Below are 24,264 nucleotides of genomic sequence, written 5' to 3' on the forward strand. Positions count from 1 at the left end.
CATGGGGCTGTTCTCTTCTGTGCTTGGATCCCGGGTTTCGGCACCACTGTAGACTTCAGAGCAGCAGGCCAGAACTAAGTTCCAAAAACTCTTTATTCTTGCACTTTTCAGTGACACACACGTACACTCTCCCAGCCACATGCATACACACACACATAAGACATCTGGTTCGGGAGAGAGCCCTTCCTCTGCCCTCTCTCTCCTTATATAGGGCGTGGTTGCTGGGAAGACACACAAACACAGGTTAATTCACATCAGGTGTAGTGATTCTGCCACTTACCTTCCCTGACTCTGCCCTCTGGTCACAGACCAATGCTTGACCATGCCTCCACTGCCACAGTAACTATTCCTGATTTCCTCCACCTTGATAAAAGCCCCAGTTCTGACTGAAGAAAAATAGCCCAAAAGCTTGATGCTGCCACCACCATGCTTCACTGTAGGTATAATATTCTTTTGGTGATGGGTATATTTTGCTGTAAGTGGGTGTAAGTGGGGTGATGATGCACAATTTGCAGTTACTTTTCTGCCAGGCTTGATAGGCATTTTATAAGTCCAATCAAGTCTGATAGCCTCTTGCACCCTAAAGCCAACTCCATCTCTGTCAGTGATGCTGACAGGTGCACCCTGGATAACCTAGCTATGCGGCCGGGTGAACTAACAGAGCTCTGGCTGTGTCTGACTCACCTCCAGTCATCTCACAATGCTTGCCACTGGATTCAGGTGATGAAGAGGAGAGAGTGTGGTAACTGTTGTGCAACAGCTACACCACCTTAAACAAATCAATGCACTGGAGTTGTTGGATGAAGTTTGGTGTCAAGTCCAACAGCAATGGGAAAGTGGTGAAGTGACAGGTATAGGACAGTACTGGCAGTTGTAGTTACAATCCTGCACATTGGCGGTCTGGAATAGATGGTCATCTTGTTACACCAATTAGAGCAATGTAATCTTTTGGCAGCTTTCTAGATGTCAGAGCAGCTCTATTTAGAGTGGCCACTGCTCTTCCCAATCTGGGGAAGGGGTTAGAAAAGGTACCTTAAACCTTGGTTACTCCTCCTTAAACCTGGTCAGCTAGCCGCAGCTGATGGGTTATCCCATCTTGCGGTTGTAGAAAAAAATGAGTACAAAACACCTCAAAATCGCAACCTGGAATATACGGACATTGAACTACGAACAAAAAACAGCACTGATAGGCCTTGAATTAAGCAGATATTCGATTGATATCGCAGTGCTCTGTGAAATGCAACTGCTTGGCAATGGCCAATTGCAGGAAGAGACATCTGGTTACACCTACTTTTGGAATGGTCTCCCCAAGACTGAAAGGAGACTACATGGTGTCGCTATAGTTATGAAATCCTCAATAGCAAGAAAGTTGTCATCGCTACCCTGTGCAATAAATGAACATCTCATTACCATCAGGTTAACACTGGGCAAGAAATGCCATGCTACTATTATTGGAGCTATGATGACAAATGACGAGCATGTGAAAGAACAGTTCTATGCTGATTTAAACGATCTAATCAGCAAAACATCTGCAAGTGACAAATTGATAATATTGGGCAATTTTAATGCCCATGTTGGGACTGATCATGTGGCCTGGCCAAGGACCATTGGGCGTCATGGTACAGGAAAATGTAACTCAAATGGGTTACTTCTTCTGTATCTCTGGCATGAGCACCAGCTAACCCTTACAAACACTCTCTTCCAACTCCCCTCAATCTATAAAAGTACTTGGATGCACCCAAGATCTAAACACAGACATCTTATTGACTATGTAAAATTTTGTGATGTGCAAGATGTTGTTATAACAAGGGTTATGAGGGATGCTGAGTGTGATACAGACCACAAAATGGTAAGATCAATACTCAAGCTCCAACTCAGAGAACCTATAAAGAAATGTAACAACAAACACTCTAAAAATTTGGATGTCTCCAAACTCAAATGTGATGGCTTCAAGTCAAACCTAGAATGCAGTATGACAGAAGCTCTTAAAGAAAACATCCCTCAGGAAAAAGATCGCACACCAGGGGCTATGTGGAACCATTTTCACAGTGTAGTGTATGAAACAGCAGCAAATGTACTTGGAATAGCAAAAAGGAGTTAACCTGATTGGTTTGCAGAAAATATCCAAGAACTATTTCCTCTGATCCAGAGGAAAAATGAGTCGCACTTGGGATACATGAACAGGAGTACTAGGGCAGCATATTTTGATTTCACTACATCTCGCAATTCCTTACAGCAAAAAATCATAATAGTAAAAAATGACTGGCTCTCCAAAAAGGCAACACAAATCCAACACTTTGCAGATGTCAATGATATGAAGAACTTCTACCAGTTCCTAAAAGGGATTTATGGCTCTGTCAATCGTGGAGCTTCACCTCTCTTATCATTAGATGGGAAAATCTTAACAGAGAAGTTGAGCATTTTGAATCATTGGGCAGAACACTTTAACAGCCTCTTAAACAGACCATCTATTGTACAACAAGCTAGTGTTGATGCCATAGAACAAAGACCAGTCTTAGAACACCTCACCGATCCTCCTAAGAAAGAAGAAGTAGTCAAGGCTATCAGCAGCTTACATTATGGTAAGGCTGCAGGTGAGGACCGTATTCCTGCCAAAGTCTTTAAATATGGTGGTCAACTCTTACTGGATAGGCTGCATGATCTCCTTCTTGGTATATGGCAAAGTGAGTACATTCCAGACCAAAGATGCTATCATTGTAACTATCTACAAGCGCAAAGGAGACTCCCATGACTGCAATAATTACCATGGTATTTCACTGCTGGCCATCGCTTCTAAGATATTAACAAAAGTCATGCAGCTTCATCTTGTTACCTCTGTTCTTGAGGACTTCATCTCTGAGTCGCAACGTGGCTTTAGAAGTAATCGCAACACCACTGATATGATCTTTGCTGCCAGACCAATACAGGAGAAATGTATCAAACAGAATGCTGGCCTATATGCTGTGGTCATTGACCTAATGAAGGCTTTCAACTCTGTGCCCAGTGATGGTCTATGGAAAATTTTAGGGAAGCTTGGAATACCTGAGAAATTCATCAGAATTCTGATGCAGCTTCATTGCGGTATGCACGGATGAGTCTGTGCAGATGGTAACCTGTCAGACCACTTCCCCATAACCACCGGGGTGAAGCAACGCTGTGTCATTGCCCCAATCCTTTTTATAATCTTCTTTGGGGTCATGCTGAATGAAGCCCTCCTTGGCTTGGATAATGATGTATACATCAGATTCAGAACTGATGGAAATGTCTTCAGTATCTCAAGACTTCATGCAAAAACTAAAGTTAACTACCAGCTGATCCATGAACTTCTTTTTGCTGATGATTGTGCCTTGTTTGCACGTACAGAAGGAGATTTGCAGGCACTAATGAGCAGCTTTTCAGCAACTACCAAGAAGTTTGGCCTTTGCATCAGCATCAAGAAAACTGAGGTATTTTACCAACCTCCTCCAGCAACAGATCACATTCTGCCATCCAACTATGCAGATGATAACCAGCTGAAAAACACAGATGGCTTTGTGTATCTGGGTAGTATAATATCAAATGATGGTCAGTTGGATAAAGAAATCTCAAGCTGTACAGCAAAGGCCAGTGCCTCTTTTGGTCACCTGTACAAAAGGGTTTGGAATAGCCATGAAATAACTCTAACTATGAAGATAGCTGTCTATCATGCTGTTGTCTTAAGCACTTTACTATATGGAGCTGAGTGCTGGACCACATACCGTCGACATGTCCAACAGCTTGAGGCTTTCCAACAATGCTGCTTAAGGAAGATCTTTAACATAAGCTGGAAGGATAGAATTCCAAATACAGATGTCCTGAGTACTGCTGACTGTGCCTCTGTGGAAAGCATCATCATAACTCGGCAACTGTGTTGGACGGGACACGTAATTTGTATGGACAATCACAGGATACCAAAGCAACTCCTCTATGGTGAACTGGTTAAGGGTCACTGCAGTATTGGGAGGCCCTGGAAGCTATTTAAAGACTGTGTTAAGGACTTGTTAAAGAACTGTGGCTTAGATCCCTGTGATCTGGAGAAACTGGCTGCGGACCGCAAAACCTGGAGGCTTGCTGCTCAGGAAGGAGTGTCAAAATTTGAGCAAAACAAGCGTCATAAAATCATTCAAGCTCGCTTCAGAAGGAAGCATCCTGAAGCTGCTGAAATGACAGCCTACAGATGCCAAGTGTGCCTCCGGCCATGTGCTTCTGCTGCTGGCCTCGCCACTCACTCACGCTCACAGCACCCACCCATCCATCAACAGTCATCCTCGAATTTGACATGACTTTCCACACACATATATTTTGCTGGGGTTTTTTTTTGCAACAAATATATCTTTGGAAATTATAGAACTATTATTATATCTTTATCTCCACCAACTTTGTTGGAGGAGGTCATGTTTTCACCACCATTTATTTGTTTGTCTTTTCCCAATGTAACTCAAAATGTAGTGAACAGATTTTGATGAAATTTTGAGGAAAGGTGAGCCACTGAACAAGGAACAATTGATTAGATTTTGATGCAAATCTGGATATGTATGTACAGCCAGGATTTTTTTTTTGTCTATTCCCAATGTAACTCAAAACATAGTAAATGGATTTTGATGAAATTTTGAGGAAAGGTGGGTCACAGGCCAAGGAACATTTGATTAGATTTTAATTCATGTTTGGATATGTATGTAAACTTAATAAACATTTGAATACTCTAATATGTGGCTTTATGAACAGATGCACTCTACCAAGTGCCCTTCTAGTTTGAATTGGTCTTATCAGACCATAACACATTTTGCCACGTTATGGTGCAATTTAGTTGGGCTTGAATTGTTTTTTTTTTTGAGAAAGGTTTCCACCTAGCCACCATACTCCATAGCCCAGTTGTCAGATGTTCCTGCAGCTCCTTTAATGTTGCTGCTGGTCTCTTGGAAGCCTCCAGTTTTGGAGGGACATCCTGTTCTTGGTGATGTGTCACTATGGCGCTCCATTTTCTCCACTTGATGATGGTCTTCACGTTGTTCAGTGGCACATTGAATGTTTTGGAAATTCTTTTATACCTCTCTCTGATCACTACCTTTTGACAAATTAGATTCTGTACATGCTTTGCAAGCTTTTTAAAGACCAGGGCTTCAGCAGTAAGACAAAACCAAGTAGATATAAAGAAAATCCTACAAAAACAGCTGATCTTTTTTGGGGGTTAATCAGAATAATTTCATTGGTGACAGCTGCATGATAAATACACTGAATGAGATTGAATGTGATTGGTTCATTCTGAACACAGACACTCCCAATTGTAAAAGGTTGTACATGCTTATGCAACCAGGTTACCATAACTTGTTCATTACCTCTGCCAACTTTGTTGGAGGTTCATCTCTGTTTTTTTTTTCTATTCCCAGTGCAACTCAAAAAGTAATGAATGGATTTGGATAAAATTTGGAAGAAAGGTAGGCCATGCACCAAAGAACAATTGATTAGACTTTCATGCAAATCTGGATATGTGGCTTGGCAGAGGGATGCACACTACCGAGTGCCCTTCTAGTTAATCTTAAATGTTTTATTTTTTACTTCATAAAAACCAGCCATTTTAACAGGGCTGTGTAAATTGTGAATATCCACTGTGTATGAAAGATCACATTTTAAAATAAGAAAAAAAATTCCTGAAATTTAAAAAGGTTTTTTTCAAGAAATCTATTTCTTTGTTAATATTACTGAAGAAACAAAACATTACTATGAAAGACACATCCACATTCCCAGCAACAGTTTTAAAGAAGACGTCCATTCAGAGCCTCTCTCATTTCCATATTTTGACTTAAAGTTACTTCTGCATTCCCATTTATGGGTTTTAAAAGGACACACACTTAGAGCTGCTCACCTTTCCATATATGGACTCAAAGACACACCCACATTCTTCGTTCAAAGCTACTCTCATTTATATGTGTAACAATTCCCTTTCAGGTGGATGCTGAACAGTCAGGCAGGTGGGTTCAGATTCACCTTCAGGTTTTATTTACAGCAAAAACCAAACAAAAAAACACATTTTCCAGTGGTCTAGAACTAAAAGATTTGCACCACCAACATGCAATGCCTAGGCATAAGTCCAGCCAGGAGAAAGTCCTCTCACCCTTTTATCTGCTCCCTGTCACTGTACATAAGCACAGACCCAGCACATTAATTAACAACAGGTGCTTCAACTTTGCCTCTCACCTTCCCCAGCTTCACTCTTTATTTACAAACCAGCATTCAACCATGCCCCCGCTGTCATGTACCCCCACCGCCTGACTGAGGCCAGGGAGCTGTCCGGGCTGCAGCTGACTCCCCCCCCCTGCTGGGGGAGGTAGTGTGCTACCACCATCTGCACCCCCAGTCTGTGGACCACCTCAAATTTAAAAGGCTGAAGGGCCAGATATCAACAGGTGATCCACGCTTTGGCATCCTTCATGCAATGAAGCCACTGGAGCATGGCGTGATTCAAGCAGAGGGTGAAAGGGCATCCCACAAGGTAGTAATGGAGGGTGTGGACCACCCATTTAATGGCTAAACATTCTTTTTTGATGGTGCTGTACTTCATTTCTCGCAAGGAGAGCTCATAGCTGATGTACAACACTGGCCGATCCTCTCCTTCCACTGTTTGAGATGCATCAGTGTACAAAACAAAAGGGAGAGAGAATAGTCAGGGGGGTGTAAAAGTGCTCCCCCCCACACAGTGCAGCTTTTACCTGGATAAAGGCCTATTGGCAAGGCTCTGCCCAGTGCACTGGATCTGGCGCTCCCTTTTTAGTGAGATCAGTCAGTGGGCTGGTGACATCCAAATAATTAGGTAGGAACCTACAATAATAGCCAGCCAGCCCCAGGAACTGTATCATCTCCTTTTTGGTCTTGGGCCTTGGGCAGGCCGCAATTGCTGCGGGCTTGTCAATTTGGGGACTCACCTGCCCAAGTGGAAGCCCAGATACCGTACTTCCACCCACCCAATCATACACTTATTTGGGTTAGTCATGAGTCCCACACACCTCAACAATTCTAGTATGGCCCTGAGGTGTTTCATGTGCCACAGCCAATCGTAACTGTATATAATAATGTCATCAAGGTAGGCTATGGCATAAGCAATGTGTACATGAAGGATTTTATCCATGAGCTGCTGAAATGTTGCGGGAGCCCCAAATAACACGAAAGGAAGGGTGACAAACTGATGTAAACCAAATGGAGTGGAAAAGCCCATTTTATCTCAGGATAAGGGAGTCAAGGGGATCTGCCAATGTCCCTTCAATAAATCCAGTGACGAATAAAAGTGAGCTGCATCTATCTGATCAAGCAGTTTATCAATGCGAGCCATTGGGTAGGCATCGAATTTAGACACCACATTGACTTTGCAATAGTCCATGCAGAACTGGACCGACCCTTCAGTTTTGGGAACCAACACTACTGGGCTGCTCCAGTTGCTGTGTAACTCCTCGATGAGCCCCATCTCAAGAATGGCCTAAAGTTCATCTTGAACTACAGGTTTTTTGTGTTCAGGTAAGTGGTTGGGGTGGGTATGCACCACCACCCCTTGGGGCATCTTGATGTGGTGTTCTATGAGGTGGGTGCAACCAGGTAGGGGTTTAGTGCACTGATCAGTCATGATTTCCTTCAGAATCTTGACTTGGGAGATAATTTTACACAGCACCTCTGCGACACTTCATGCAGAGATGTTACACAGTGGCACTGCTTCCAGTTATCATGTTGCATAATCCACCAGGACTAAAATAAAGTGATGCCCTTGAGTACCTGTAGTCCACTGTAATGGTCCAACAAGATCCATCTCAATTCTTTTGAAGGGGATCTCAATTAGGGGAAAAGGGTGCAATGGCACTTTTGGAGTGGCCACTGGATTTATGAGTTGGCACTCACAACATGCTGCACAACACTTGCGGACATCCCCGTGAATCCCTGGCCAATAGAACCGGGCCATGAGTCGGGCTAGTGTTTTGTCCTGCCCCAGGTGTTTGGCCATTGAGTTATAATGAGCTGCATGGAAGAAAGGTTCCCTGTGGCTTTTGGGAATCAATAATTGTGTGATCTGCTCTCCAGTTTGAGTGTCCTGTGTCACTTGATGCAGTCAATATTTGATTATTGCAAAGTACGGGTGGGAGTGTGGGATGTTCTGGTGGAGGTTCTGGCCATTGATAACTCTCACTTGGTTGAACACATGCTGCAGGGAGTCATCTCATGACTACTCCAGAGGGAAATCCATTAAGGAATCCCTGAGAGAGCGAGGAGGGCCAGCACACTCCCCAGTCTCTGTGTCACTATGGCACAGAGCTGATGTAGCCAGCTCCTGGATGGCTTCCCCCAACAACATCATATCAGGAGCCCCCCTTGGTGTGCTATGGCAGGACCCACCCACCACCACTTGCTCCATTAGGCTCTTAAACCCCTGCCAATTGGTTCCCAGAATTAGTGGGTGGGTGAGGTGTGAGCTAACCTCCACCTGAACACTATAATTTGTTCCCCGAAATTGGATCTTGACCAGTACCTGTGGGTATTCATGTATATCCCCATGCACACACCAAACCTTCACCCAACATGCTGTGCCCAATGCCTCATCTTGAACTATGATGAATTGAGGTTTGATTAGAGCCCAAATCCACCAACATGTAATATGTACCCCCTTGGATACTCACTGGTTTGTGGTACATTCCAGCTCGATTGGGGATGGTTTCTGGCACATTGGGGATCCAGACCACTTCCCCCACCTCCATTGCCTGGCACTGGTCCTGGAAGTGGCCAGGCTTCCCCCAGCACCAGCACACTGGCCCAGGCCTCACCTCTGCACTGCTGGGGCAAGGAGCACTCACCTATGGGGAAGACACAGAAATATAAGGGGGAGAGGGGGAAGGGGAACCATGGGATTAGGGAGTTGGCTGCTGGGGGATCAGCCCCCACTTCCATGGTCCTGGGAGGGGATGGGATGGAGTGGAGGAATGAGAGGGGGATCAGGATGAGAGAGAGAGAGAGGGACAGAGAGAGAGAGAATAAGAAGAAGAGGCAGGATGCCTGCTTGCCACTGGAATCGCTGCCAGATGGTCCTCTGCCAGCTCAATGGCTTGCTCCAACAACATTGGGTGGTGGCACTGGACCCATTCCACTTTTCCCCTTGGCAGCCAAGTGATGAACTGCTCCAGCACCACTGCGTTGATGACACCCTCAATGTTGTTGTCTTCTGCTCTCAACCACCGCTGGCAGGTGTCCCATAGTTGCTGGCCATAGGTGAGGGGCCGGCCAATGTCCTCCAGCATCAGTGCATGGAAACACCATCAGTATTGCTTGGGGGAGCAGCCAAATTGCTGCAGGATCACTTACTTTAGATCTGCATATTCCAACCAGTTGTCTGCAGGCAGTTGCTGAGCTGCAAGCTGTGCTTCGCCAGTCAGGAGCAGCAGAAGGTCGGCTGTTCACTGCTTGTCCAGCCACCTCCATGCCTCCATGGCTAGTTTGAAGAGCACCAAAAAGTCTTCTGGGTTATCATGTGGTCTCATCTTTGTAAGGCTGAGGTGGGGAACCCGACGGACTCTGGGGTTGGAGTGCCTGCTGGAGTGATGAGGCGCAGGAGCACATGGTGGTCCTCTTGCTGGGCCTGCAGCAGGGCCTTGAAGTGCTGCTCCTGCTCAGTCTGCATAGCAACCTAGTCCCTGGTGCTGGTTTTGTTGGGTGGCGGCGAGAGCATGGACAAGCTCCTTGAATGGGGAGGACTCCATGGAGATGGTTCCCTTTCAGTGTCCCAGGTTTCAGCACCAGTGTAACAGTTCCCATTGAGGGTTGGACACTGAACAGTCAGGCAGGTGGGTTCAGGTTCACCTTCAGGTTTTATTTACAGCAAAAACTAAACAAAAACATGCTTTCCAGTGGTCTAGAACTAAAAGATTTACACCACCAACATGCAATGCCCAGGCATAACTCCAGCCAGGAGAAAAAAACAGCTTGCTCTGCTCTTCTCTCCTTTTATCTGCTCCCCATTACTCCACACAAACACACAGACACAGCACGTTAATTAACAGCAGGTGCTTCCACTTTGCCACTCACTTTCCCCAGCTTTGCTCTCCATTCACAAACTGGCACTCGACCACGCCCCTGCTGCCACAATATGGACTCAAATACATGCCCTGAATGCCTGATGAATGCCTGATGATGCCTGATGAAGATCCAGGGTGATCGAAACGTTGCTTGTTTTAATTAAATAAAGTTTATTTTTTGGAGCGTATCCAGCAGTGTGCAGACCTATGTTCTTTTATCACATTTCCATATAGGGCTTTTAGAAGGACACTCCCACATTCCCATTTACAGCTTTTAGAAGGATGTTCACTCAGAGCTACTCTTATTTACATATATTAACTCAAACACACCCACATTCCCATACTCTAATTTACATATATGAACTCAAAGACACTCCCACATTCCCATATGGCTTTTAGAATGCCTTCACTCAAGTTACTCTCATTTGCATATCTGAACTCAAAGACACCCCCAAATTCCCAGTTATAGCTTTTAGAAGGATGTTCTCTCAGAGCTAATCTCATGTGCATATATGGATTTTAAGACATCCCCACTCAGAATCAATCTCAGTTCCAAATATGGACTCAAAGACAGGAGGACATTTCATTCTATGGGTTTTAAGCAGACATGCCACTCAGAGCCACACTCATATTCATATGTTGACACAAAGACATGCTCACAATCCAGATTATACTATAAATAACCATTAATAGTGAGACCAACTGAAAAGAAAACAACAAACATTATCATTTAAATCAAATTTATAATTTAATGGTAAATAATTATGTGCCTATGAAAAGCACACACACACACACACACACACACACACACACACCATTGTTCTCTAGCAACAGATCCAATTTTTCAGAATTTATTACTTATTGTGTGTGTGTGTGTGTGTGTGTGTGTGTGTGTGTGTGTGTGTGAGTGAGTTCAGTTCAGTTCAGTATACAGTATTTCCTCTTGAGAGACGGAGTCCCCCTTCGAGTTGAGTTGGGCAATCAGCTTAGTGAAGTCGCTCCTCTTCTGCGTCGCTCGTTTTGCCTGCTCCACTGTAACCTGGAGGAGGCTGGCAATTTTTAGCCTCAGGTCTCTAATAATATTGCCAGATGGGAGTGGCGAATAGCATTCGCTTGGTTGTTGCAGTGTTTGACAATCGGCAAATATGGGCAATATATTTAAGGTATTGTTTGTTTATGAAGTGGGTTATTGAGGTAGTCTGTAAAATTCTTTGCACCTCTGCATTTGAGTGCACAAATGCATACTTTTCAGGGCTGCCAGCACTATTTTTCCTCGACCACCCGCCCTTAATCATTGTTCTAAGTAATTCATTCCAACAGGCCTCAAGGCATCTCATTTAGACTGTGTTAGGGTACCAGGCCTGTGTGCCATAAGTCAGCCTTGATCTTACACATGCTTCTAGGATCTTTTGGCGCGTTTTTGTGTGGACTTTAGTATCGCGCAATACTGTCTTTAACTCTGCAAACTTAACCCACGCACTTGCAATGCGATGGTCGACAAATGGCCCCTTTTCCTTTGAAGAAATTACTTGTCTAAGGTACACAAATGTCCTTACGTTCTCAGTAGAAACTGCATTTATACTAAACAGGGTAGTTTGGTTCGCCAATTCATCATCATTGAATACTTGCGTCTTTGTCTTGGCAAACGATACTGTCAAACCAAACCACTTGCATGTGTCATTAATGATGTTCACTAGTATTTCGGCCTCACTAACACTTCTACAAAACATGACCACGTCATCAGCATACAGGATCCATTTTATCACTTCAACTCCCCACATCTTTCCAGTTGCACGGCATTGTTGTCTGTTGGTACATAAGTGGAAGATGTTGAAATCAAACTGTATACCCCAGCCATTTGGAAATGCTTTGTCTATTTCAGATGCTGCCACTTTAAATACATAGTCAAAGTAATAGTTGAATAAACACGGTGATTCCTGACATCCCTGTCTGCATCCCACCAGCACATCAAACTTCATCTTCATTCCACGAATAGAGGCAGTCATGCCTTCATACATCTCATCTCATTTTCTTCCGCTTATCCGGGGCCAGGTTGCGGAAGCAGCAGTCTGAGCATGGAAGCCCAAACTTCCCTCTCCCCAGACACCTTGGCCAGCTCCTTGGAAAGAACACCAAGGAGTTCCCAGGCCAGCCGAGAGACATAGTCCCTCCAGCATGTCCTGGGTCTTCCCCGGGGCCTCCTCCCGGGGGGACATGCCTGGAACACCTCCCCAGGGAGGCGTCCAGGAGGCATCCGAAAGAGATGCGCGAGCCACCTCAGCTGATTCCTCTCGATGTGGAGGAGCAGCAGCTCTACTCCGAGCTCCTCCCGAGTGACTGTGCTTCTCACCCTATCTCTAAGGGAGCGCCCAGCCACCCTGCGAAGGAAACTCATTTCGACCGCTTGTATCTGCGATCTTGTTCTTTCGGTCATTACCCAAAGCTCATGACCATAGGTGAGAGTCAGAACGTAGATTGACCGGTAAATCGAGAGCTTTGCCTTTTGGCAAGGCAAGGCAAGACAAGTTTATTTATATAGCGCATTTCAGACACAGTGGCAGTTCAATGTGCTTTACAGAGGTAAAGGCAAAACAGTAAACAATAGAAAATAAAATTACATAAAATAAAGGGGGAAGAAAAGAGAACAATAAAAATAATATAAGAATTAAACAATAGTACAAATAAAGTAATAAAATGAAGTAAAAGTTCAGTAAAAAAAAACAGCAGAATAAAATGGAATAAAAGTTAAGTAAAGTTTAAAACATGCAAAGACTGTAAAAGTTAAGTAAAAGTTTAAAACATGTAAAGATGATGATATTTATCAGTTAGCAGAAAGCATCTGAAAACAGCTTGGTCTTTAGTCTAGATTTGAAGCTGCCAACAGCAGGAGCATTTTTGATGTCCTCTGGGAGTTGGTTCCATAGCTGTACTGCATAGTACAGTAGCTAAAAGCTGCTTCACCACACTTTGTTTTAAAGTGCCATTCCACCATTGGATGTATTCTTTGGCATAAAATACAATATATTTTATGACAACATGACTAGACAGAGAAATCTTTTAGCTTCAAAATGATATATCAAACATAATTTTTTGACAACGACAAGTATATTAATTTTGTGACCAAAGTCACCTACCCTTTTAATTTCCACGCGGTAGTGAAACGTGATGTCATTGGCAGGTTCCCCTTCTTGTGTACCACGTGTCGGTCTATTTTTAGACCAGGAAACCCCCAAAGTGAGAGAGTCATTTCTCCTCGTATATGGGGGCCAAAAAAATTGCGAAAAATTTTGAGTTAATCTTTCAGTTAGCTAGATTTATTGGTATTAGCTAGATTTATTGGTATTATTTTTATTGCGTTCTATCCGCCATTGCTGATAATATGTGCCATGTCACACGTCACGTGGTACACAAGAAGGGGAACCTGCCGATGACATCACGCGCGGAAATTAAAAGGGCAGGTGACTTTGGTCGCAAAATTAATATACTTGTCGTTGTCAAAAAATTATGTTTGATATATCATTTTGAAGCTAAAAGATTTCTCTATCTAGTGATACCATTTATATATGTTGTCAAAATATATTGTATTTTATGCCAAAGAATACATCCAATGGTGGAATGGCACTTTAACAACAGGTTTTACCAGTAAATTTTGCTGCTGCGATCTGGTAGATCTGATTGGGTTAGGCCGCTGCAACATATCAGAGAGGTAATTGGGCCCTGTACCATTTAGAGATTTGTACACCAGCAGTAATGCTTTAAAGTCAATTCTCTAGCTTACTAGAAGCCAGTGAAGGGACCTTGGAATTGGGATAATGTGCTCTGTTCTTTTTGTTCGTGTGAGAACCCTAGCCGCTACATTTTGAATCACCTGAAGTTGTTTGATGGTCTTTTTTGGCAGGCCTGTGAAAAGGCCATTGCAGTAGTCAACCCTACTAGAGATGAAGGCATGTATAAGTTTTTCCAGATCATTTTTTGACATAAGTCCTCTTAGTTTGGAAATGTTTTTTAGGTGATAAAATGCCAATTTAGTGATTCCTTTCATGTGACTCTCAAAGCTTAGCTCACTGTCAATGAAAACACCAAGATTTTTAACCATATCTTTTGTTTTAATCCCCTTTGTGTCAAGAATAGTGGTAATCCTGAGTCTTTCATCTTTTTTTCCCAAATAGAATTACTTCTGTTTTATCTGTGTTCAGCTGAAGAAAATTTTGTGATATCCAGTTGTTGATTTGGTTGATACACTGGTAGAGACATTCAAGGGGGGCATAATCATTAGGTGATAGAGCAAAATAAATTTGGGTGTCATCTGCATAGCAGTGATACAAAATTGAGTTGTTCTTGATAATTTGTCCAAGTGGGAGCATATAAAGGTTGAATAGTAATGGTCCAAGGATCGACCCCTGGGGGACACCACAGGTCAAGGACATTGATGTTGAGGTACAATTTCCCATGGTAACAAAGAAGCTTCTATCTTTTAAGTATGATTTTAACCAATCGATAACTTTACCAGTCAACCCAACCCAGTGTTCAAGTCAATATAGCAGTATGTTGTGATCAACAGTATCAAAAGCTGCACTGAGGTCCAGTAACACCAGGACCGATGTTTTGCCTGCATCAATATTAAGACATATGTCATTTATAACTTTAATCAGTGCTGTTTCAGTGCTGTGATTGGCACGAAATCCTGACTGAAAGTTATCAAAACAGCTGTTTGATATCAAGAAGGCAGTTAATTGATTGAAGACAATTTTTTCAAGGATTTTCCCGATGAATGGTAGATTTGATATTGGCCTGTAGTTGTTCAATACTGAAGCATCCAGATTATTCATTATTTTGGCTCAGCTCCTTCTTCACCACGACGGACCAGTAAAGCAACCGCATAACTGCGGATGCTGCACCAATCCACCTGTCGATCACATGTTCCATACTTCCCTCACTCATGAACAAGATCCCGAGATACTTAAACTCCTCCACTTGAGGCAGGACTTCTTCACCAACCTGAAGAGGGCAAGCCACCCTTTTCCGGTCAAGAACCATGGCCTCGGACTTGGAGGTGCTGATTCTCATCCCAGCCGCTTCACACTCGACTGCAAACCACCCCAGTGCATGCTGAAGGTCCTGGTTTGAAGAAGCCAACAGGACAACATCCGCACAAAGCAGAGATGAAATCCTGTGGTTCCCAAACAGGATTCCCTCCGGCCCCTGGCTGCACCTAGAAATTTTGTCCATAAAAATTATGAACAGAACTGGTGACAAAGGGCAGCCCTGCCAGAGTCCAACATGCACTGGGAACAGGTCTGACTTACTGCCAGCAATGTGAACCAGACTCCTGCTCTGTTCGTACAGGGACCGGACAGCCCTTAGCAAAGAGCCCTGAACCCCATACTCCCGAAGCACCCCCCACAGGATACTACAAGGGACATGGTCGAATGCCTTCTCCAGATCCACAAAGCACATGTGGACTGGTTGGGCAAACTCCCATGAACCCTCGAGCACCCTATGCAAGGTATAGAGCTGGTCCAGTGTTCCATGGCCAGGATGAAAACCGCATTGTTCCTCCTGGATCCGAGGTTCAACTATTGGCTGAATTCTCCTCTCCAGTACCCTGGAGTAAACCTTCCCGGGGAGGCTGAGAAGTGTGATTCCCCTATAATTGGAGCACATTCTCCGGTCCCCTTTCTTAAAAAGAGGGACCACCACCCCAGTCTGCCACTCCAGAGGCACTGTCCCCAACCGCCACGCGATGTTGCAGAGGCTTGTCAGCCAAGACAGCCCCACAACATCTAGAGACTTGAGATACTCAGGGCGGATCTCATCCACCCCGGTCCCTTGCCACCGAGGAGCCTGCAAACCACCTCAGTGACTTCGGCTTGTATAATAGATGAGTCCACCTCTGAGTCATCAGCCTCCACTTCCTCAATGGAAGACGTGATGGTGAGATTGAGGAGATCCTTTTTTATATATATATTTTTTTCTTATAAACAGAACATAGCACATATTGACAAACATTTATCACAGTCATTGTTATAGAGTATGTCAATACAGAGCATGGGAGGCATTCAGGTCTTGCAGTACAGGAGTCAGTCTTTTTCTCTTATGTAGGACAGTAGAGGGTCCTAGATCTTATGATAGTATTTCATTTTGTCCATGCTGTGATACCTGATCTTCTCCAGGCTCAACACATTCCCCATTCCCCTTAGCCACATTTCGTAGCTTGGTGCAAAGTCACTTTTCCACATCTGCAGGATCATTTTCTTCGCCACAACCATCCCTAAAGAGACAGCTTGAGCCTCAAACGTGTTAGCCAAAAGAAGAGCCCCTGTCCCTCCCAAGATGGCAACCAGTGGGTCTGGTTTAAATGTCTTCTTAAAGGCTTTAGAAAAGCATTGGAAAATATCAGACCAGTAAGATGACAGCTTAATACAAGACCAAAGAGTATGGGCAAGTGTTCCATCGGTAATTTTACATCTGTTACAAAGTGGTGATGTTAATGGGTCAAACTTATGGATTTTGGTCTTACAGTAATACAGACGATGCAATGTCTTGAATTGTATCAGGTTATGTCTGACATTAACTGAGCAATCATTTATATTTTCTAAACATTGTTCCCAAAACACTTCTCCTATCTCTTCATTTAACTCATCAGCCCATGCCTGTCTGTGGGCAGAGGATTCTTTGGGAGTCATCTTTAGTAGAGAGTGATAGAAATATGAGACTGCCCCTTTATCAAGGGGGTTGAATCTGTTGATTGTGTTTAGGGTTTCATGGCAGGGTTTGATGTGGAAACTGGGTATATGTTTCTTTGTGAATTCACATATTTGAAAGTATCTAAAGAGATTAGATGCTGGAATGCTATACAAGCTTTGAAGCTGAGCAAAGCAGACAAAAATGCCATCTATATACAGAGAATTCAAGTCACTTATCCCTTTCTCTAGCCACATTGCAAAAACCGCATCGGTCCTGCCAGGGGTGAAGGCATGATTGTTGCATATTGGGCTGTCCAAATAAGTGCTAGGTGCTTTTATGTACCGTTTAACGTGACTCCATATTTTCAAGGTACTGTATCAGCTATGATGGAACTACCACTGAATAATGCTTTGTTGACTTTGGCAGGGCTGTTTAACAGGGCAGGGAGTGAGGTGCCCTTGCATAAAGAGTGCTCCAGTGTTAACCAGGCTGGGCAATCCTCTGAGCTATCTGGGAGGCAGCTTTTCCACCAAGCTATAGTGGAAAGTGTAGCAGCCCAGTGATAAAGTTTGAAAAAAGGAAGGACAAAGACTCCCTCCTGTTTGGGTTTACACAGATGCTTTTTTGCTATGTGCACTGTTTTATAGCTCCATATGAAGGGTGTTATTATTGAATCAAGCTGCTTAAAATATGATTGAGGAATATAAAATGGGATACCTTGGAAAAAGAAAAGGAATTGAGGCAACACAACCATTTTAATTGCATTGATTCTCCCAACCAAAGAGATAGGGAGGGATTTCCAGAAATCTATGTTTTGTTTAAGTTTATCAATTCGCTTCTGCCAGTTGGTTTTCATTAGATCATCTGGGTTTTTCGTGACAACAATACCCAGGTAAGTAAAACTAGTATAAGCTTTTTTGAAGGGAATACTTTCAAAAAAACTCTTTACTGTAGTGATCTAAGATAGGCATCAATTCACTTTTATCAAGGTTTACTGTAAATCCAGAGAAAGACCCAAACCCCTCCATTAATTGCAAAAGTGGTGGAATTGACGTCTGTGGCATAGAGATGTACAAAAGCATGTCATCGGCATATAGGGAAAGGTGGTGTTTAGTTCCATTGACAACTATAGGGGCTATGTTGGCATCATGTCTAGAGCTAGTGGCTCTATGAGAATGGCAAAAAGAAATGGTGACGGGCATCCCTGTCGGGTTCCCCTGTATATTGAGAATGGAAGAGAGGCTGTCTGGTTGGTTATAACGGAAGCTGAGGGTTGAGCGTAGATTATCTGTATCCACTGCCTGAACGTAGTTCCAAACCCAAATTGTTCTAAAGTCTCATGCATGTAGGGCCATCCCACTTGGTCAAATGCATGTTGTGCATCTAGAGAGATGATGGCTGCCTCTGTGGGGTGTTTATTGTACATAATATTGAAAAGGCAGTGCAGGTTAAAATGTAATTGCCTCCCTGGCATAAAGCCAGTCTGATCTGGGTGCACAATACTACATATAAACTTCTTCAGTCTATCTGCAAGAATCTTCCCCAAGATCTTGGTTTCTGCAGGTAGCAGTGAGATTGGACGATATGAGGAAGCTAATAGGGGATCACATCTTGGCTTAGGGATGACAGCTATGCTGGCATTATATAGTGTGGGTGGAAGCACAGCAGTTTCCTTAGAGTGGTTAAACATGCGCATCAGTAAAGGCGCCAAATCGCCCTTAAACTTTTTAAAGAGGTCCATACTAAAGCCATCTGGCCCTGGGGCTTTATTAGTTGGAAACGATGAAATGGCAGAATTGAGTTCAGTTAAGGTAAGGTCAGCATCTAGCACTTCAATAGCCTCCTCACTGAGTTGTGGCAACTGTATTCTAGCAAAAAAATCTTTCATTTTTTCTTTATCTACATTGCCTTGCGACTTATATACTTCTGAGTAGAATTCCCTGAATCTGTCATTTATCATCTTGGGGTTGGTTAGTGTATGGCCTGAGCTACTTTTAATTTGATAAATGGCCCTGGACCACTGCATTTGCTTTAGTTGCCTGGCAAGTAAGTTATGTGGTTTCTCCCCCAGTTCAAAGTGCTTCTGTTTCATGTGTGTCAGTAACTTAATAACATCTTTTGAAAGTAGGTTGTTATACTCGTATCTTAGAGCCACAATACTGTTTAGCAATTCAGTGTTAGTAGTAGAGATCTTGTAGTTGTTTTCCAACTCAGTAAGCCTTTTTTGTATGTCTGCTAACCTTTTTTTAGTGCGCTTTCTTTCAGAAGTTTCATATGATATTATATCCCCTCTGATAACCACTTTCAGGGTCTCCCACAGTGTAGAATCATTTAAGTCACCCCTGTCGTTTGTACTGAGGTAAAATGAAATTTTCTCTGTGATATATTTGCAGAAATTTTTATCCTTTAAAAAGGAGTTATTTAGTCGCCAGCTGTAATCTACCTCCTCATGGTTCAGTTGAAAATCTACTGAAACCGGGGAGTGATCGGATATCACAATATTGTGATAACTAGAACCAGAAACTGAAGAGAGCAAACTGAAGTCTAAAAGAAAGAAATCTATTCTTGAATGAGATTTGTATACTGATGAGAAAAAAGAGAAATCTTTTTTTGTAGGATTCAGCAGCCGCCAGATGTCCACAAGGTTGTAACCTTTCATTAGGCTGTTAAGCGTGGTGCTACTTTTGGATTGATGTAACTGTGGCCATTGCCTGTCAGTCAGTGGGTCCACTACACAGTTAAAATCACCACCCATAATCACTTTAGAATCAGAAAGGTTAGGTATAGCCCTGAAGAGGGTTTGAAAGAACCCTGGGTCATCAAAGTTAGGGCCATACACATTTATCAGTGTTACTGGCCTTTGATTTAGTAAACCTCTAACAATTAAATATCTACCGTTTTGGTCAGTAATTGTTTGCTCATGCTGGAACTTAGTTCTTTTGCGTATAAGGATAGCAACCCCTCTTGCTTTAACTGAAAAATTTGATTGATATATTTGTGATGCCCACTGTAACCTTAGAACCTTGGCTGCACTTTTCTTTATATGCGTTTCCTGAAGGAAACATATATCAGCTTTAAGCAATTTTAAGTGTGCATAGATTTTTCCCCTTTTGACGGGACTATTCATTCCCTTAACGTTCCAGCTTACTATTCTGACTGCTCCTAAATTACGTTTATTTTGCCCTCCTACTGTTGCTTTGTGATAACACAAAGATGCTGTTTTTTTTTCAAGGACTGTGACAGTTACTAACATGTATGTGCTAGAGTAAACAAAATAACAAAAGACTAACACGAGAAAAGAACATTCTTGTCTATCCCTCACCCCCTCCCTCCCCTTCCCGACACCCGTAAACTCCATCATCTCAAGGTCAACGTCAGCAACGAATGTAATCGCGAACTCACGTTCCATCTTATAGCTGTCCCAACAAACTTCTGCAGTATTTTGGTAACAATTTAAAAGAAACCTCACATTTTGTGTAGCAATAATACTCATCAAAACAAGAAGAAGAAAAAAAAACTTGGACTATCAAAGCCGGCTGTGAAGGCGGTCTTAGCCTACAAGTGTTCAGAAGTCTGGTCAAACCCATGTAAAACTTAACAAAACAAACAAAAACATTACCATACGTGGGCATGCAAGTTTAAAAGTCACTCAGTGTCTTCCTCTGCCTCAGGTATGTCCTGTCCCCAGTCATCCACTTTCTCCGCTAGGAATGCGTTGGCTTTTTCAGAAGAATCGAAAATTTCGGTACAGTTTCCAACCATGACAATGAATTTAGCTGGGTGACGAAATCCATACCGTATCTTCCTTGCCTTGCACTTCTCTTTGATGGCTGTGAATTGTTGCCGTTGTTGAATGATGTCTGGTGACAGGTCTGGGTAGATGAACACTGGTTTGTCGGCGTACTTCAAGCCGGATCTTTCTCGTGCCAGTTTAATCACCAGCTCTTTAACTGCCAGGTGGTGGAATCTCACCGTGATAGGTCGAGGCTTGGTGCTGCAGTCCGTCCTAGATTTTGAGTTCCTGAATGCATAGTCAATTCGGATGGGCAAATTGAAATGTTCTTCGCCCAACATAGTGGGAAGCAGCTTCGACACAAAATCAGACAACTTGCCATTTTCCGCCTTTTCTTTGATGCCCACTATGCGTATGTTCTTACGACACGCACGTTCTTCCATGGAGCTTAGTGTGTCTTGGTGTTCCTTGCATTGGGCAGCAAGGCTAACACATTGCCTTTCCAAATCTTCAATTCGCTTCTCATGGGAGATAGTGGCTTCCTCTGTCGTGGTCACTCTCGCGTTGATGTTCGACACCTCAGCTTTCAGGTTGTTGAAAGTGGTGCCCAGCTCCGTAAAGCGCTTATCTACATTGTCACTGAGGGTGCTAATGGTGGTTAGCACATCTTGAATTGTAGCCCCCGCATTAGCTGTTGCCACACTCTCCTCCCGACTTGAATTATCACCGTTTCCTGAGGGGAGACGACCTTGTTTTTTCGTAGCAGGTTTCTTTATCATTGTTCAACCATTGAGTTTGATGAGTAAAAAATAAAATAAAGTGTCAAAAAGCGAGGTTTAAAATCGAAGCTTGTGGAGCTCTCACTAAACACGTCTACTCCATAGAACCCTCGACTCCGCCCCCGGGATTGAGGAGATCCTTGAAGTATTCCTTCCACCACCCGACAATATCTGCAGTCGAGGTCAACAGTTCCCCACCTGCACTGTAAACAGTGTTGGCAGAGTACTGCTTCCTCCTCCTGAGGTGCCAGATGGTTTGCCAGAATTTCCTCGAGGCCGACCGATAGTCCTCCTCCATGGCCTCACCAAACTCCTCCCAGTTCCAAGTTTTTGCCTCCGCAACTGCCCGAGCTGCGGCACGCCTGGCCTGCCGATACCCGTCAGCTGCCTCAGGTGTCCCGGGGGCCAACATGGCCCGATAGGACTCCTTCTTCAGCTTGATGGCATCCCTTACTTCTGGTGTCCACCACTGGGTTCGGGGATTGCCACCACGACAGGCACCGGAGACCTTGCGGCCACAGCTCTGAACAGCTGTGTCGACAATGGAGGCAGAGAACATGGTCCACTCAGACTCAATGTCCCCCGCCTCCCTCGGAAGCTGGGAGAAGCTCTCCCGGAGGTGGGAGTTAAAGACCTCACCGACAGAGTGCTCAGCCAGACGTTCCCAGCAGACCCTCACCATATGTTTGGGCCTGCCAGGTCTGTTCGGCTTCCTCCTCTGCCAGCAGATCCAACACACCACCAGGTGGTGATCGGTTGACAGCTCAGCCCCTCTCTTCACCTGAGTGTCCAAGACATAGGGCCAGAGATCAGATGAAATGACAACAAAGTCGATCATCGACCTCCGACCTAAGGTGTCCTGGTGCCACGTGCACTTATGGACACCCCTATGCTCGAACATGGTGTTTGTTATGGACAAACCGTGACTAGCACAGAAGTCCAATCACAAAGCACCACTCGGGTTCAGATCAGGGAGGCCGTTCCTCCCAATCACGCCCCTCCAGGTGTCACTGTCGTTGCCCACGTGAGCGTTAAAGTCCCCCAGTAGAACAATGGAGTCCCCAGTCTGAGCACCTCTCAGTACTTCTCCCAGGGACTCCAAGAAGGCTGGATACTCTATATTGTTATTCGGCCCGTAGGCACAAACAACAGCAAGAGCCCTCTCCCCGACCCAAAGGTGCAGAGAGGCGACCCTCTCGTTCACTGGGGTAAACTCCAACACATGGCGGCTGAGCTGGGGAGCTATAAGCAAGCCCACACCAGCCCACCGCCGCTCACTGTGGGCGACTCCAGAGAAGTGGAGAGTCCAGCCCCTCTCAAGGAGCTGGGTTCCAGAGCCCAAGCTGTGTGTGGAAGTGAGCCCAACTATCTCTAGCTGGTACCTCTCAACCTCCTGCACAAGCTCAGGCTCTTTCCCCCCCAGCGAAGTGACAGTCCATGTCCCAACAGCTAGCCACTGTGTTCGGGGATCAGGTGGTCGAGGCCCCTGCCTTTGACTGCCGCCCAATCCACACTGCACCGGCCCCCTACGGCTACCTCTGTGGGTGGTGAACCCACAGGAGGTCAGTCCCACATCACTGCTTCGGGCTGAGCCCGGCCGGGCCCTGTGGGCAAAGGCCTGGCCACCAGGCACTCGCATATGAGCCCCAACCCTGGGCCTGGCTCCAGGGTGGGGCCCCGGCTGCGCCATACCAGGCGACATCACGGTCCTTGATTTTTTTATTTCCATAAGGGGTTTTGGTGAACTGCTCTTGGTCTGGCCTGTCACCTAGGACCTGTCTGCCTTGGGAAACCCTAACAGGGGCGTAATGCCCCCGACAACATAGCTCCAAGGATCATTCAAGCACACAAACCCTTCCACCACAATAAGGTGGCAGTTCTAGGAGGGGGCCTTCATACATGTTCTGCAAAATTGCAATCAATTGGGTTGCTCCAGTTCGCATCATCAGTACTCGAAATAGGAAGTCCCTTGGTATGTGATTGTATGTAGCTGTAAGGTCTATGTAAACTGCAACTAGTCGATCTCCATATTTATTGATCACATTTTTGACAATGAAAAGGGTATCTATAGTTGATCGGTTTTGCCTGAATCCAAACTGGGCTTCACTAATATGCCTCTCATAAGCATCTTGAAATCATAGTAATATTATTTTTGCAAGAATCCGACTCATGTTGGCGTCGATTGATATTCCACGGTAGTTCTTGGCAAGGCATCTTTGCCCCTTCTTATAAAGGCAGGTAATGCTTGCATGCAGCCATGACATCGGTACCGTAATGGTAAACCATATCATTGATAGGAACAGCAAAAGTGCTCTTACAATGTTTACACTGTTGTTATATTTTAGTCCTTCTGTTTTCATTCTGTCTGTTCCTGCGCTCTTCTTGTTCTTGAACAATTTCAAAATGGCTTTCACTTCAGCTTCCACAGGCATGCTCTCATCTATTTCCACCCTTGTATCTTTTTGGTGGGGGTATTTCTCTGGTTCGGCAAGCTCAGGTGGCAAAGGTAAAGCTGGTGACTTGGTTGCAAAGTGATTTTGGAAGTGTTCGGCCAGCTTCTTGTTTGATATTGCTGCTACACTCAAAGTGGTTCTAAATGGTGTGTAGTTCTTTGCCAGTGAGAACTCTTTTTCAACTTGTCTTGTCTCAGCAGCCATATTGATGTTTTCAGCTAGTTCCTTGTAATACTGGTTCTTAAGGTACTTCCTTCTCTTTTTGATTGTCTTCTGTAGTTTAGCAATATCTTCCTGTCGTTTACATCTATGTAACTCCTTGGTAAGTTGCTGCAGACTTTCATCCAGCCATGGTTCCTTTTTACAGGCGGGATCAGATTTAGGGCACACCTGATCAACGCAATCACACACTGTCAAGATTATCACATCATTCAGCTCGTCAACCCCATTAGATTCCACATTTTCTAGCGCATTATCCAACTCTTCTGTAAGTTTTTGCTGGACATCTGCCTTATCTTGCAGAGCTTGGAAGTTTACCGTTTGGGATGATT

This window comes from Neoarius graeffei, chromosome 5 (assembly GCF_027579695.1).
Source record: "Neoarius graeffei isolate fNeoGra1 chromosome 5, fNeoGra1.pri, whole genome shotgun sequence".
In the NCBI taxonomy this organism is placed as follows: Eukaryota; Metazoa; Chordata; class Actinopteri; order Siluriformes; family Ariidae; genus Neoarius; species Neoarius graeffei.